We start from the raw sequence: 16,100 nt of genomic DNA on the forward strand, positions 1-16,100 counted from the left end.
ATAACACAAATGAACCTTCCAGCTACATATTCTATGTTGATGTAAATAATATATATGGTTATTCAATGATGCAGAAACTCCTCGTAGTAGGGTTAAAAAGACAGTTCTGCAACAGAAAGTGGCGCGTTTTTTGCAGCCTTAACGGAAAATATCGTAAGGCAAACGCGAAAGTGGCGCGCTCAAGGTTGCCAACCCACCCCAAGAAAATTTCACCATGGGATCTTTTACAAGCGAAGCTAACCTACAAATAGGAGTTGGCAACACTGACTATCAGCGTCTTGGAAAACGTCTTAAGACAAATATCTTAATCTTTAAGAAAGTTGACTTCCGGTTTGTCAATTTCGGCTTCTAGAGGCTAATCTACAAATAGGAGTTACTTATCAAGAACAAGACTTGCCATCATTACACGCTTATTCGCTCTCCCGGTAAAAAGAGAGTTCTGCAACAGAAAGTGGCGCGTTTTTTGCAGCCTTAACGGGAAATATCGTAAAGGCAAGTTCGAAAGTGGCGCGCTCAAGGTTGCCAACCTACTGGGCTCTTGCCATAGCCTTCTACGATGGGGGTTCACGAACATCAAGAGTAGACCTAAAAAGAGAGTTCTGCGCGCGAAAATGGGGCTCGGAGTGGGGCTCGCCTAGTTGCTTCTCAGCGTCTTGGAAGACGTCTTAAGACAAATATCTTAAGAAAGTCGACTTCCGGCCTGTTAAGAAATTTTTCTTGAGACAAATATCTTAAGACGTTTTCCAAGATATTGATTTTCTTGGCTCCTAATTGAGCTAGGATGACGATTTTAGGTTTGTTGGATAGGATTCGACGAGAACTATTCGACTGGCAAATAAAATCAATTCTACCCCCTCAAGTTTCGGAAATACAGACATTTTTTTATTTTTTTTGACTCTTAATTGAGCTAGGATGACGATTTTAGGTTTGTTGGATAGGATTCGACGAGAACTATTCGACTGGCAAATAAAATCGATTCTACCCCCTCAAGTTTCGGAAATATAGACTTTTAAATTTTTTTGGCTCCAAATTGAGCTAGGATGACGATTTTAGGTTTGTTGGATAGGATTCGACGACAGAATACAGAAATTTAACAATAGGTAGGCCTTGGGACGTCGAAAATTATACTTCCTGGGGTTTTTCAGCAGCTGAATTCCTCGCCGGCCAATTTTAACCTTACGGCTAGAAAATGTTTCCATAAAATAACCATGCCTATGAACCTGTTTGGCTTCAGGAAGCAAGCTCTAGAAGTGCCCGTCCAGCCTACGTCGTCTTCGACCTTCGACGAACTCCTGCCTTCCATGCTATCTAAACTTAACGGTCTGTTAATTATACACTTGAATAGCATCCTGACCCAGTACGACGAGGATGTGGGCAAAACTTTCTATGTATTCAACAACAACTTGAACTATTACCGGTTCCCCATCTCCGGCAAACTTAAGTTCGACATGAACCCCGAGAACGAAGGGAGGCCAAGGTTTCCTCAGGCAAGAACATCTATCGCATCAAGCACGATAGGATGGATGCGACTACAACGTACGACGTGTCTGCTGGCGATCGCCTGTACGTGGAGCTCTTGGACGACTACGACAAACTCATCCCTCTTTTCATAGAAATGCGAATCACCTACCCTATAATAAATAACCACACTGGCAACAATGCCTAACGACATTTTCGGTCACACCAAGCGCGACGACCACGGCGACGAGCTACTCATGCTCGACGTCAGGGTCAAGAAGCTGCGAAGCGACCTGCAGGCCCTGCAGTCCACCCTTAACTCCAGCCTCCAGTCGGAGATAGCCAGCCTGCAGTCTCAGTGCCTGGACACCGTACTCAAAATTGACGCCGAACTTAAATCGCTGCTGCAAAAGTACACCTCGCGTCAATAGACAACTTCAACAACTTGGCGCTGAGCGTAGGCAAGCTCCAAAACGAACTTGTGAAGTTGCAGCAAGCGCAGACCTCCGACGTGGAAAAGCGGAAGCGACACTTGCAAGACCAAACGAGCACCATCCAGACTGAACTGCAAAATATTATCCAGAGCATCAAAACACAAGATGACTACGATCGCGTGAATGCCAGTATTGCCAAATTGAACGAACAGTTTCAATCTTTCGAAATTCCTACGTTGGAAAGCATCAAGGCTGAGCTTCAAACGGACGCTTTGCATGCAGCCATCAACGAAGTCAAAACAAAACTCCAAACGCTACAGGATTTTATCGACAATCTACCTTCGTCCAGCGAGCTGAATGCCATTTCCCGTAGCGTGGCCAACATAAAACTCCAACTTGAGACCTACGAGGATTTCGGGAAACTGCAAGGTACCATAGCCCATATTGAGGATTCTCTCGCCGTCATCAAAAATGATCTGGCAAACGTACACGAAGCACTGGAATCCAAAATGCCCGGCATCAGGGATACTCTAGCCGGCGTCCAACAGCAGATCACCAAGCTGGAAAATCTAAACACCGAATCAGAGTTGTCACATTTTCATCACTTGATCGACGACATACAGGCCAAGTTGGAAACTTTGCAACAATCCACCCCCACCCAGGACGACATAACGCAATTACAAGAAGGCATACGTGCTGCTGCTGCTGCCTCAGAGTTGGACGCGATGAAAAAAGCTTTGGAGTCGCTCCAAAACACGGTGGCCACCCTGCCTACCTCGCAGGAACTGAAAAGCGTGAAGAGGGCTCTCAACCGAATACTCAAATCCGACGACATCAAAAACATCCAAACCGAAATTGAATCGATTCGGGAGTCTGTTGCAACCTTACCCACCAACCAGAACATAAGCGAGCTACATGCCTTGTTTGCGGAAATTAGAACCCAGGTCCACGACCTCGCAACCCAGAGCTCCAAGTTGACACTCGTGGAAAGTCTGCAGCAGATTATCGCCAACGTGAAAGAGCAAATTGACAGCATCGAGGCGAGCCAGGAATCGGCCATAGCCAATTTCAGTACTCAACTACATGACTTAAACGAAAAATTCAAGAGGCTAATTGGCGACATTAAGATCAAGCCCGATTACGACACTGTTGTCCGTGCTATCGAGGAACACCTGGAATCGGTGATCGGTAGATTGGAGGATGTGGAGAGCGAGGTTCGAACCAACGTAAACACCCTGAACGCCAGCATCGACAATCTCAAATCTACTGTCGTCATCGAACTGTACAACATTTCAAACAGGGAATTTTCCTCGCTCTTCCATCCGGGTGCCAAACTCTACATGCTGACTCCTGCCAAAGCCTATCACCAGTATTTCCTCGCTGGCACACTTCAGTTCGTCAAGGTTTCATACTGGTCTTTGCCTCACGCTACCCACTACCCAACCATGACCGTGACGAACATCAGTGACGAGCCTAAAATAAGAGGAGTGGAGTTGGTAGATTTCACCCACCCCGAAACTCGCGAGACTGCCTATGCCGAAGATGTCACTCAAATTATCGACATAGAAATAGGTGATAAGCTGTACATAGAAAACCCGGCATCATCTGTGGCCAGAAATCCAATCCAAGCTATATTCTTATTTTCGCGCAATGTCTAGGCAGGCTATCGTGAACGAGCTGCACAAACCTGCACGGCGAAACTACAAACGACTGGCGGTAGTGACCAAAGGCATAGACGATCTGTGGGAAGCTGGCCTTGTGGAAATGAGCAGTGGCAATCTAAAAAAATTACATAGAATCAACAGGGGATACAAGTATCTTCTCACCGTCATAGACACATTTTCAAAATTTGCGTGGGCTTTACCCCTCAAGGCAAAAACAGGAACCTGCGTGGTGGAAGCATTCAAAACTATTTTCGATGAAAGTGGCAGGCGACCTCGATTTCTTCACACAGACAACGGAAAAGAATTCTACAACTATGTATTTCGGCAATTTATTCAAAAACGAAATATTAAACATTACTCCACCTTTAGTCACATCAAAGCCAGCATAGTGGAACCGAACTCTCAAAACACGGATGTGGAAACAGTTCACGCTTCAGGGGAATTACAAGTTGCTCGACATGCTTCCGGAATTTTTAACAGCTATAATCACAGTTTGCATCGCACGATAAACATGAAACCGGCTGACGTCAACAAATCTGACGAGCGACGTTTAATTTCTACGGTTTATTGTCCAAAGTACAAATTTACAAGCAAGAAACCGAAATACAAAATTGGAGATTAGGTCAGAATCAGTAAAGTTAAGCGTGCGTTCGAAAAGGGCTTCACAAAAAATTGGAGTACGGAACTTTTCACCGTAGTTCGAGTCTTGACCCGGAAACCGTCACACGTATATAATAAAAGATAATCGCGATGAAATTCTGAAAGGAAGATTTTACGAAGAGGAACTTTCTAAAACAAAATACCCCGACACGTATCTTATTGAAAAAGTATTAAGTAGAAAAGGTGACAAACTGTTGGTGAAATAACTGGGACTCGAGGAAAAAGTTGGATAGACGCAAACGAGGTGACTGTGTAACGGGTGCTTGGGATGTGCTGAGGCGACTGCCAGATTTTCCATCGGAAAGTCAGGATAGGAAAAATGGTGAGCTTCTACCCGACAACATTCGCTGCCTTATTGTTGGACCTTCTGGATGTGGAAAAACAACGTTGCTTATTGATAATTTTCTTCTTGCACCCAACTGGTTAAACTGGAAGAACAGGCACCTGTACGTTTTCTCCAAAAGCTTGGAGCAATCGAAGTATCGCCAGCTGTCGAAACTGTACGAGGGTCTAGGCATAGCTATATTTGCTTCTGAAGTGATACCACTAGACTGCTGTCCTGAGAATTTGGTGGTGGTTTTTGACGATGTGATCCTGGAGAACCAGAACGAAATTCGCAATTTTTTTACTCAGGGTCGGCACAGAGGCATGGACTGCTTCTACCTTGCTCAGACTTTTTCCAAAATCCCCAAGCAGCTACTCCAAGACAATGCTAATTTCATTTGTTTGTTTCGTCAGGATGCTACCAACCTCAAGCACGTGCACGATGATTATGTAGGTGGGGACATAAACTACAATCAGTTTTCCAAATTTTGCTCTTCATGCTGGAACCAAGATGATTTCGGATTTGTGACAATAGACATGACGAGGAAACCCAATGATGGAAAATACAGAAACAAAATTAATAATTTTCTAAACGTTGCAACGTTACAAGAAACATCATAAATAATTACATACAAAAAAAAATGAAACGCAAACTTGCAGACGACAACCTGAAGCTGCGTAGCTACCTGGCAAAACGGTTTAAGGGTTGGAAATCCGAGAATCGTGGAATTTACGAAGAGAAAAAGCGTCAGGACCAACCTATCATCGATGCCATCAGTGGACATGGTAAAGAAATCAAAGATGTCACCGAGCAAAACAGAGAATTAATCAACGAGCTTGTGTCACTTACTGCTCGAAATTATACCATACCCACACCGATATCCAGCATTCACACTACTCCGTTCGAACTTGCTCCGACTCCGAGACGTCAGGCCCTAGGCAGTACCTCTTCGGACAAGCTAGTCGAGCTGGGTCCGTTGGCGAGGGATTACCTAAGCATCGGGAAATTCGAAAAAGACGAGGTATTCGGATTGTACCCGACCATGGAACATAACGAGGGTGTGGTTTGGAAGATTGGAAAATCGAAAGTCACGTTCGAGGGCGAAGACGTAAAAATGAATTTGGGCGAGAAGAACAGCTGGACTAGGTATCCTGACACCGTGGGACTGTGGGAACTTATCACTAAGAAGCAACCTAAAGATTATACAGACGAGGATTACCAAAGTTACACAGAAATTTTAATCATGACGGACGCCCTGTACCAAAACAATTATGCGACACAGAATCGCGTGAAATCTAGCAGTGGAGAAAAGTACAGGAACCTCATCAAGCCGATATGGACCCAGCTCAAGACTGGCAGCGGTGTCAAACTCTACAATACCCTACCTAAAGAGTTTGTTTGGGTGGACGACGTGAGGTAGCTTGTCGATCGATTGCTGGTTATCTCAGGCGAAGAAAATGCAGGCAATCGCAACTTCCACAACGAGAAGGTGGGCATCATGGACATGATTAGCACCAAGCTTAGCAACTTCATTGTCAACGACAGCAAGGGTATAGGTTACCTTATCAAAATCATCAACACCCTGCCTCCCAAATTCTGGAATGTAGCCGAGGGTCGAGGTTTGGTGAACGATATTATCAACAAGCTACCCTTCGAAATGCACCTGCCAGGTTACCAGTACTGCGGTCCGGGTACGAAACTCAAACAGCGACTAGAGAAAGGAGACAAGGGAGTGAACCCACTGGACGCTGCATGCAAGGATCACGATATTACCTACAATACTCATACAGATCTCGACGCACGTCACGATGCCGACAGGAAGTTGGAGCATGCAGCTTTCGGGAGACTCGTCAGCAGAGATGCCTCGCTAGGTGAACGGGTTGCTGCATTGGGTACGACCATCTCCATGAACACAAAACGAAAATTGGGGCATGGGCTGTCAATAAATAACACCCTGTGAAAAAAAGCAACTTGTATAACCAACCTATTAGAGGGGGAAAGCCTTACCTTTTCACGATATATATAAATAACACACTATCACCATGAAACCCAAAGTTGTCGTTTACCAAATACCATACGCAAACCTCAAGTCTCTCGGAGCTCTTGATGGATTGCTTACCAAAAAGCAGCGCGAGAAGAAACATTCCTGCTTGGCAAAAGGTCATGGAATGAAGTTGCTGCTTAGCATTCCCCAGTTGAGGAGGTTACAAGGTTCGCGAAAGCAGCAGCAGAAGACTGGAGGTTTCATATTCAGCATCCAGGCTATCTTGGCAGCATTGGGCGCTGTAGGCAGCTTAGCAGGAGGCAGTGCCGCCATTGCCAAGACCGTCATCGATGCAAAGAAGAATAAAGCCGAGTTGGAAGAGCAGAAACGCCACAACCTGGCTATGGAGAAAAAGGGGAAAGGTGTGACCAAAAAGCGAAAGAACAACCTCGAAGCTTTGAAAAAGTTTAAAAAAAAGAAGAACGCTGTCCAACTTCGATATTGAATCTCTGATCGAATCGTTGGGGGTGAAGCACTTCAGGGCCGTTTTCATGTCTGATTCTCTACCTTCTGTTGGGAAGAAAAAAGAGTGTGGCGTGGTTAACCTGGACAGTTACGAAAATCCGGGTATACATTGGATATGCTACCTCAAAGCCAACAACAACAACAAAGCATTTGTTTTCGATTCATTCGGAGGCACGCCACCTGCTGGGTTGGTAAAGTATCTCAGTGTTGCCAACCTCTACTACAATGACGAACGCATCCAGGGTTTCAGCGATGTGAACTGTGGCCATCTCTGCGTTTCCATGCTTGTCTTCCTCTCGCAATTAAATAACCCAACGATCGAGGATTTCCAGAAAGCATTGTGGCACCTAAAGCACTATGGGAGTATTCCATCTTACAAGCGAGACTTCGCTTCTGAAACTTGCATTGCATGACGATATCATCTATTCTAAATCTATTGCTCTTCGTGCATTCTACAGCATGTACCTGATACCTAACGTGACGGTACACAACAATACCATCAAAATTGAAAGCGAAAAAATCAGCATCACCCCTGGCCAGTACAACCTGTCTACCTTGCAGGCTCAATTGCCAAGAAGTGTATTGCTGTCGCAAAATTCTGTAACCCACAGGGTGGAACTGGTGTCTGCCACGGAAACCGTAGACCTGGGTACCATGGGAGAGCTTTTGGGATTCGAGAACAACACAAAGCTCGAACCTGGCATCAAGCACATCGGTGCTGACATTCCTAAATTTCTAACCATCGAGACTCTGAATATACATTACAATGTGGCAGAAGGTATGATCACCAAATCCTCGGACGACATCCCAGGGAGTCACAAGCAAACAGGTATTATCGCTACGTTCAAACCAAACTCTGAGTTCATGGAGCCAATTATCTACACACCCTCCTCACCGATATACTTTCCTGTATCTCGTAATAGCATAGACAACATAGAATTGGCAATTCCCAACGAGAAGGGAGAGGTGGTTGATTTTGCAGGAGCCACGACCACTGCCGTCGTGGAGATTAACATATAATAAATAACCATCATGGAGCAAATCGAAAGTTACGAGTTGCAGTCCTTCCCTCCCAATCGTCGCACGTTTGCCAACCTCAACGATGCGAATCGAGAGATAGAATACGACGTGGACGTCGGGGACGGATTCATTCACCCTCACAGAGCCGATTTGTATATAAAATTTGATGTTGTGAAGAGAGACAACGGCGAAGCATTCCTTGCCAATGCAAATTTAAGACTCGTAGATAATTTTGTGCCGTACTTATTCTCGCAGGTGGAAGTTAGAAAGCATGGCACCGTCATCGATAGGGTTGACTACCCAGGGATTATCTCTACAGCTGTGGGAACACTGAAACTCTCCAAGACCGATGCAGCATACTACCAGGCAGGGGGATTCGAAGCAGGTACAAAAATCAAAACTCAAAGTCACACAGTACTGTTTCCCATGCGCCTTCTTCCTGGCTTCTTCTCCGACTACACGGAGATCATGTGGAAGGGTGGTTTGCGCGTCACTTTTCGCAGAAGCGCCAACGACAACAATGCGCTGATGCGTTACAGCACCTTGAGTGCAGACGGTTCGGCAATTCCCAACACACTACCTGATCCAGCCAAGTGCATCATCCAGTCCATGGAGCTGTGCATGCCCGTAGTGGAATACGAAACTAACTACGCTCTCAAGTACAAAGCAAATATTTTGAAGAATCCTCAAGTACCTATCCAATTTTACGGTTACCAGTGTGTGCAGAAACCTGCTTCCGGCAACCATTTCGAATTTGACGTGACCACACAGTTTAACAGCATCCGTTACGATATGCCAGAGTTTGTGGTCGTGCTCTTCCAGACGGGGAAGGACAACAACCAAGAAAAAGATTCGAGCCAGTTCGACAATTGCAAGATCAAAAACATCTACCTCAAAAATGGTAGGAACGAGATATTCCCGCGTGAGAACTACAACCTGAACATTGCAAACAACGACTACCTGAAACTGTACGAGGCATACACAGCTTACAAGAGGGTGACCTCCGGCAACGTGGACGTGTACTACAACCCCAATGAGTTCATAGCTCGCAGACCCATGTTCGTCATTAACACATCTAAGAGAAAGCAGGAGGTTGTTAACGATCGCACCAACATCAAGATTGTCTGTGAGTTCCACGATGCCTTGCCTGCCGATACTCTATGCAGCGTCATTCTTATTGCAGAGAAAACTTTTGTGTATGATGTCAAGAATGAAAGAGTGACAGAGCAGTTTTAAATATGCATAGGAAATAACAAGAAATTTTTAAAAAAGGCCATGCTTGAGCGCACAAGAGAACTTCTCCTTTTTGCCCTGCACATGCCCCAAATTTTCGTCCCGTAGGAAACGGCGGGAGTTAGTTTTGTTAAAAAAAATATACATACTATATATTTGCAGACATTGTTAATTTTTTGGTATTCTTTTTGTGTAGGTCAACAAAAAATTATGTTGATTGAATATATAGTATGTATTACAAAAAAAAAGAACTGTGAAATTAATATTTTGAAAAAAATATCCCACCCTCACACCCTCGTTTTTGCATTCGAGAACACATCTCTTGTCGTCTTGTGCATCCAGAGCAATTTTCCTGACGGTGTTGGTTGTAAGTATATGTTTAACACTCTGGATGCGATACTCTTTTCGCAGAATTGGCTTTTTGGTTTCGAGGCACTCGACGTAGTCTTCAAACTTGAGTTTTCTCTGAACCACCTGCTTGCCTATGCCTTAAGCTTTTTTGGTCACAAAACTCTCAGCTTGAATTGCATATGCTTTGGCACGAAGACCAGCAAACTCTAATATAATATCTCCATCTTTTTCATCCTTTAGTTTGCCAGGTACTTTTTTGTTTCGAGCCAGGATTTCATATCGATTTGGTTGGGGATAGCTCGACGTGTCGAACAAGTTAACGAGAGCTGGAATCGTGGCGATATCTTTATATGCGTTAGCAGTGTGGGCGTGATATACCAGACTGTCCGTATCTGTGTAGAGAAGGTTGATGTTGTTACCATAGTGCAAGCGTAGTATATCATAATATATCTCGAACATTTGCAGCTTGCTTAACTCTAACACTGTGGCACCAACATAGACTGGTTTGTTGAGCTTTACCTCACCACGATTCATGTGTACCAAAGCAAGCTGTTCGTTGTAGATTGTTCGAGATTTAAACAGTGGGCTTGCAACAAGTTTGCGACAACGGTCGACGCTAGTAAGCAACCTTATGTCTTCACGATTTCGCGTGTTTTCCATTGTTTTGCCAAATATTATATTATTCATGTCCTTAAAAAATTTGCGATCAAGTTCCGAGGTAGCAGCAGTACGATGTTTAGTATTGAGGTCGATGTATGGCTTCAACCAATTTGAATGGTTGAAAGTGAGGACTCGGTGAATTGCTGTAATCGTAACCCCTCGTTGCATCAACCACCGAAGATTTCGGTAGTGCAACCCGTAACGCTTTTTGGGTTCGAAATCCATAATAAGTTTTTTCTGCTTCGACGCAGGTGGACACTTGAATTCCGATGCTGGTGGGATGCACCCGTTACACCAAGAATCAATATAGCTTCCGGTGAAGTGATCGTGGTGTCGAACCTTCTTACTTTTCCTAGTATCAATAAATTTTTCGTTACAAACTGGGCAGTGTGTAGCCTCTTTGTGTTTACGCTTTTCTTCGGGAGTTAAGTCTCGCATAGGTATAGGATCTAACAATACTTCTCGTATCTCGTTCACTTCTACAATCATCCTCTCCAGAAAATGTTTGACTGCATCGGGACCGCGATATACATATGGCTCAGGGGCAATTATTTGATTTCGTCGCACCACAACATAGGCAAAACTGGAGATCTTGTGAATTTGACAAGGCGTGGTAGAAGAAACTTCTGGGTTGGGTTTACAAGTGGACAGCGGTTGAAGGAAGGCCTCTAAATCTGCAATGATAATAGCAGGGTGCTCTCCCATAGCACTATGCGCCCGAAATTGCTCCACAGTACCAGGCTCGGGTAAGACTGCAACCCCAGGCCTGTTTTCGTTACAATAGCGCATGTGGTGTGCAAGCTTCTGGGCAGCAATGTTGGGACCTTGAATGTGTTGGTAATCTTGTGGTTTTTGATTATCGAACGTGGACAAGCACCTGCGACAGACTTCTATACAACCATCATGCTTGCTTTTTTGACCTGAGACTAACCGTGAGAGAGAGCGAATAAGCGTGTAATGATGGCAAGTCTCGTTCTTGATAAGTAACAAATTGATTTCTTCTACAGCTTCACCTTCCATGTTGCTCACTCGAATAGGGTATACAATATTCGTGTTCTTAGTAAGGCCGTAAACATTGATAGCTAGTTGCAGGTTTAGTACGTTGTGTGCACGGGTCTCGAATTTGTTTCTGTCCGACAACTGAACTGGGTAGGTAATCCCAGCCATCGCATTTTCTAATTTTGATTCGTAGGGCATGTAGTGGGTAACACGATGCGGATTATCTTTCCGGTGGATACGATGCAGCGCTGCCAGCACCGACCAAACAAAACATTTTGAATCGTTATTCTGGATGTTTAGAACATCCTTCTTGACTGCAATTATTGCCGGCAGTGGAACATAACTAGACCCAGACAGTGGAACAAACTTGTTAAGACTCAATTTAAGTTTATGCGGAGTAACACACAACGAACCACCCGAGCCTTCAGCCTGATGTTCTTCTTGTTTGGCAACCAGCTCCTCCAAGAATTTGTCGTAGATATTCTCGAGGTTGGCAACATCTGCCAACTGCAATATTTTTGCCTTGGTATTATGGTGAAAGCTGTATTCCTCATCAGGTGGTTTTTTGTATTGGCATCCCAGTGATGCATAAAATTTAGTAGAGTTTAAAGCCAGTACATCACTTAAGATAGAAATTATCTTGGGTCGCACAATCTCCAGGAAGCTACGTACATCGCATAAGCTATCTGAGGTAAAATCAAAATCCTCTAATATATTATCAAAAGCAAACCGGCTTGCTTTTGTTGCCGACTTGACGCGTTTGGCAGATGGTAATATGTTTAAAAAATCTGCTTCAGCCTTCCTTTTGACCGAGCACAGGGTCTCCTGTACCCTTGCAATTAGGCATATGCTTTTTGACATGTGCAATTGTAAAGTGTTTGTTACATTTAGGACACAATTCGGTTGCTGTTAAATGCTTGCCAGGCACACATGTACGACTATATCGTGCATAATGATCACTGGAAATATTTTTCTTACATGTAATACAAATCTTCGTAGGACGCATATTTATGGGGAGTGTGTATTTATATACGTAGATAAGCTGATGTATGATTTTTTTAGATGTCGAATCCACACGTACTGTTGTACAATCAGGTACAAAAATGTTGTACAATTAGGTATAAAGTGCAGTACAATTAGGTAAAAAGTATTGTACAATTAGGTATTGAGTGTTGCACAAATAGATATTCCCCCAAAAAAAGCATTAAAAGAAAAAATAATTATTCTTCAATCAGTCTCACAAAAATTCAAGTATTGTGTATACAATTTTTAAAAATCAAATAGAAAATATCATTATATAAGGACAAATTTACAAGGAACATTGCGACAGGATGTCCGTATTCTTCAAGCTGCTCTCGCAGACTGTGATTGATTGATCTGATCCCCCTTATATAATTTCGGTTTATTTCTGATGTATTTTTCTTCCAATCAGAAGAGACCACGTTAAGTATGACGTATTTTTCCACCAATCAAAATAGATCACATTAGATACGTCACAATTTTGTTGTGCATCAGAAGCTATGAGCCATCACATTACGTATCTTTTTAACTAATTAGAAAACACAATATCAAAAGCATTCGCCTCTAGCTATCTCTGACTGGAGGCTGGAGTTGAGCGTGGACTGCAGGGCCTGCAGGTCGCTTCGCAGCTTCTTGACCCTGACGTCGAGCATGAGTAGCTCGTCGCCGTGGTCGTCGCGCGTTTTTGTGACCGAAAATGTCGTTAGGCATTAGTAGTGTAATTGATGCTATAACCATTTCGATAAATGATGAACCCCCCTCAGGCAGATTTGGCTACACTTAAAACTTGCTCAACATGCCCATATGAGCTTTTTGCTCAAGTGTGGAACCCTGTCTAATCCAAGATTTTTGTAAAAATGCCCTCGGGAAGTTCCTGTGAAATGATGAGCCCCCTCAGATTGATTTGTCCACACTTACAAAAGGCACTTCTGTCAGATTGTTGTCCATAAGCTTGTTAAAAATATGCCCCTCTTGATATTTTTTTTGCCCACACCTAAAACTAAGCCACCCTCACACATACACACACACACACACACACAGCACACACACACACACACACACACACACCCACATACACACACACACACTTCCGGTTTAAGTTTAATTATACACCAGACTCAACTTGTGTAATAAGCAGAGTTCTTCTAGAATTGCTCTGTGACTCTCTCATTTCTTACATCATAAACATATGATTTTTCACCTATGAGAATAACACTACATATAGTGTCATCAGGGAGTGTATTGTGGAATTCACAGATAATTTTAATGTTTGTCCTGTCATTAACCTCAACTTGTTTCCTTTTTGAAGTGTTGATGACAAACATGGGTCTCTGTGCTTTGAATTCATCTGGTGTGTAATACATGTCAGTATTGCCAGTAGTGACCCTTTTGTATGCTGTAAATGTTTCATATAATTTAAGGAAATCATCCTTGGACATGTCTAAATTATAATTTTCTCTAGGGAATACCTCATTTCTGCCATTTTTAACATATATGTTCTTGATGTTGCAGTTATCAAATCTACTTGAATTTTTTTCCTGATTATTGTGTCTTCCAGTCTGAAACAGTACCACCACAAAATCTGGCATGTCATATTGTATACTGGAGAATGAATTTGTAGCATCAAACTCATAATAAGTACCAGTGGCAGGCTTCTGTACACATTGATATGTATAAAATTGTAAAGGTACTTGTGGATTTTTTATTATATCTGCTTTGTATTTAAGAGCATAACTGGCTTCATATTCAACAACTGGGATTCTTAGCTCCATAGTCTGAATAATGCACTTGCCTTCATCAGGTAGGGTATTGGGCAGAGCTTCCCCTGTAGAGTTTAATGTGCTGTACCTCATCAAAGCATTATTATCATTGGCAGCTCTTCTAAATGTGATTCTTAAACCACCATTCCACATAATATCTTTGTAATCTGAGAAGAATCCTGGCAACAGGCGCATAGGAAACAGCACTGCGTGGCTCTTAGATATAATCTTATCACCAGCCTCAAATCCACCTATTTTGTAGTAAGAAGCCTCGGTTTTGGATAATTTTAGTGTGGCCAAAGCTGTGGAGGTAATGCCGGGATAATCTACTCTGTTTATAACAACACCATGTTTTCTGATCTCAATTTCAGAGAACAGATACGGCACAAAATTATCTACCAATCTTATATTTGAATTTGCCGGATAATCTGTTCCATCGAGCTTTGCAACATCAAATTTGATGTATAGATCTGCTCTGTGGGGGTGTATAAAGCCATCCCCTACATCAAGATCAACCTCAATTTCTGTGTTGGGTTGATTTAAATTTGCAAATGTCCTCCTGTTTGGGGGGAATGATTGTAGCTCATAACTATCAATATTTTCCATTTTTTTTGTATGTATTTTTATTTAAATATTAATCTCTATGATTGCAGTTGTTGTGGCTCCAGAAAAATCAACTAATTCTTCTTTTTCATTAGTGACCATCAATTCAATGTTATCTATTCTATTATGCCACACAGGAAAATATAATGTTGGGGATGGAGTGTAGATGATGGGCTCCATAAATTCAGAATTAGGTTTAAATGTTGCAATGATGCCAGTTTGTTTGTGAGTGCCTATGCCATTTGATTTGGTGATCATACCCTAAGCCACATTACAGTGAATATTCAGAGTCTCTATGGCTAAGAATTTAGGTATATTAATAGCAGTGTGTTTGATGACCGGTTCAAGTTTTGTGTTGTTCTCAAAGCCTAACATCTCTCCTATAGTACCCAGATCCACTGTTTCTGTAGCAGATACAATCTCTACTCTGTGAGTAACAGAATTTTGAGTTAAGACTATACCTCTGGGTAATTGAGCATTTAGAGTGGACAGATTATATTGCCCTGGAGTGATGACAATTTTTTGATCCCCTACTGCAATTGTGTTGTTGTGGTGTGTAATATTAGGGATCAAGTACATGCCATAAAATGCTCTGAGAGCTATTGTTTTGGGATACACTATATCATCATGTAATTTGAGTTTCAATATTGAATTTTGGCTGGTGAGATGGAATACCCCCATGATGTTTCAGATACCACAGGGCTTTTTGAAAATTTTCAATTGATGGTTTATTTATTTGAGACATATATCTAAGAACAGATAAACACAAATGTCCACAATTAACATCTTTGAAGTTTTGAACACGGGCATTATTGTAATAAAGATTAGCTGATATTAGATATTTTATTAAATTTTCAGGTTGAACACCTCCAAATGAATCAAACACAAATGCCTCATTGTTTAAATATTTAAGATAACAGATCCAGTGAGTGCCCTGATTTTTGTACTTATCCAAATTAACAATGCCACACTCTTTGTTGAGTGTTTGTTCTGGTAAAGAATCAGACATGTACACACCTCTAAAATTTTTGATGCCCAGTGGCTTGATTAAAGCTTCAATATCTTGGTTTGTAAGCGGCTCTTGTTTTTTAAACTTATTCATGGCTCTCTTAACACCTTTGCCTTGTTTCTCCATGGCCAGGTTATGGCGCTTCAATTCATCTAATTCTGCTTTATTTTTTTGGCATCTATTACTGTTTCTGCTATAGCAGCTGATCCCCCAGCCAAGCTCCCAACAGCACCAAGTGCTGCTAAGATGGCCGGGATAGTAAATATGAAACCCCCCACATGTGATTTTTTCTAGATTGCTGTATTTTTTTTAATTGGGGGGTACTAAGCAACAATTTCATACCATAGCCCTTGGCAAGACAAGAATTTTTTTTCTTGCGCTGCTTTTTGGTTAAA

Source organism: Lepisma saccharinum, chromosome 26 (assembly GCF_977018435.1).
Source record: "Lepisma saccharinum chromosome 26, izLepSacc3.1, whole genome shotgun sequence".
NCBI lineage: Eukaryota > Metazoa > Arthropoda > Insecta > Zygentoma > Lepismatidae > Lepisma > Lepisma saccharinum.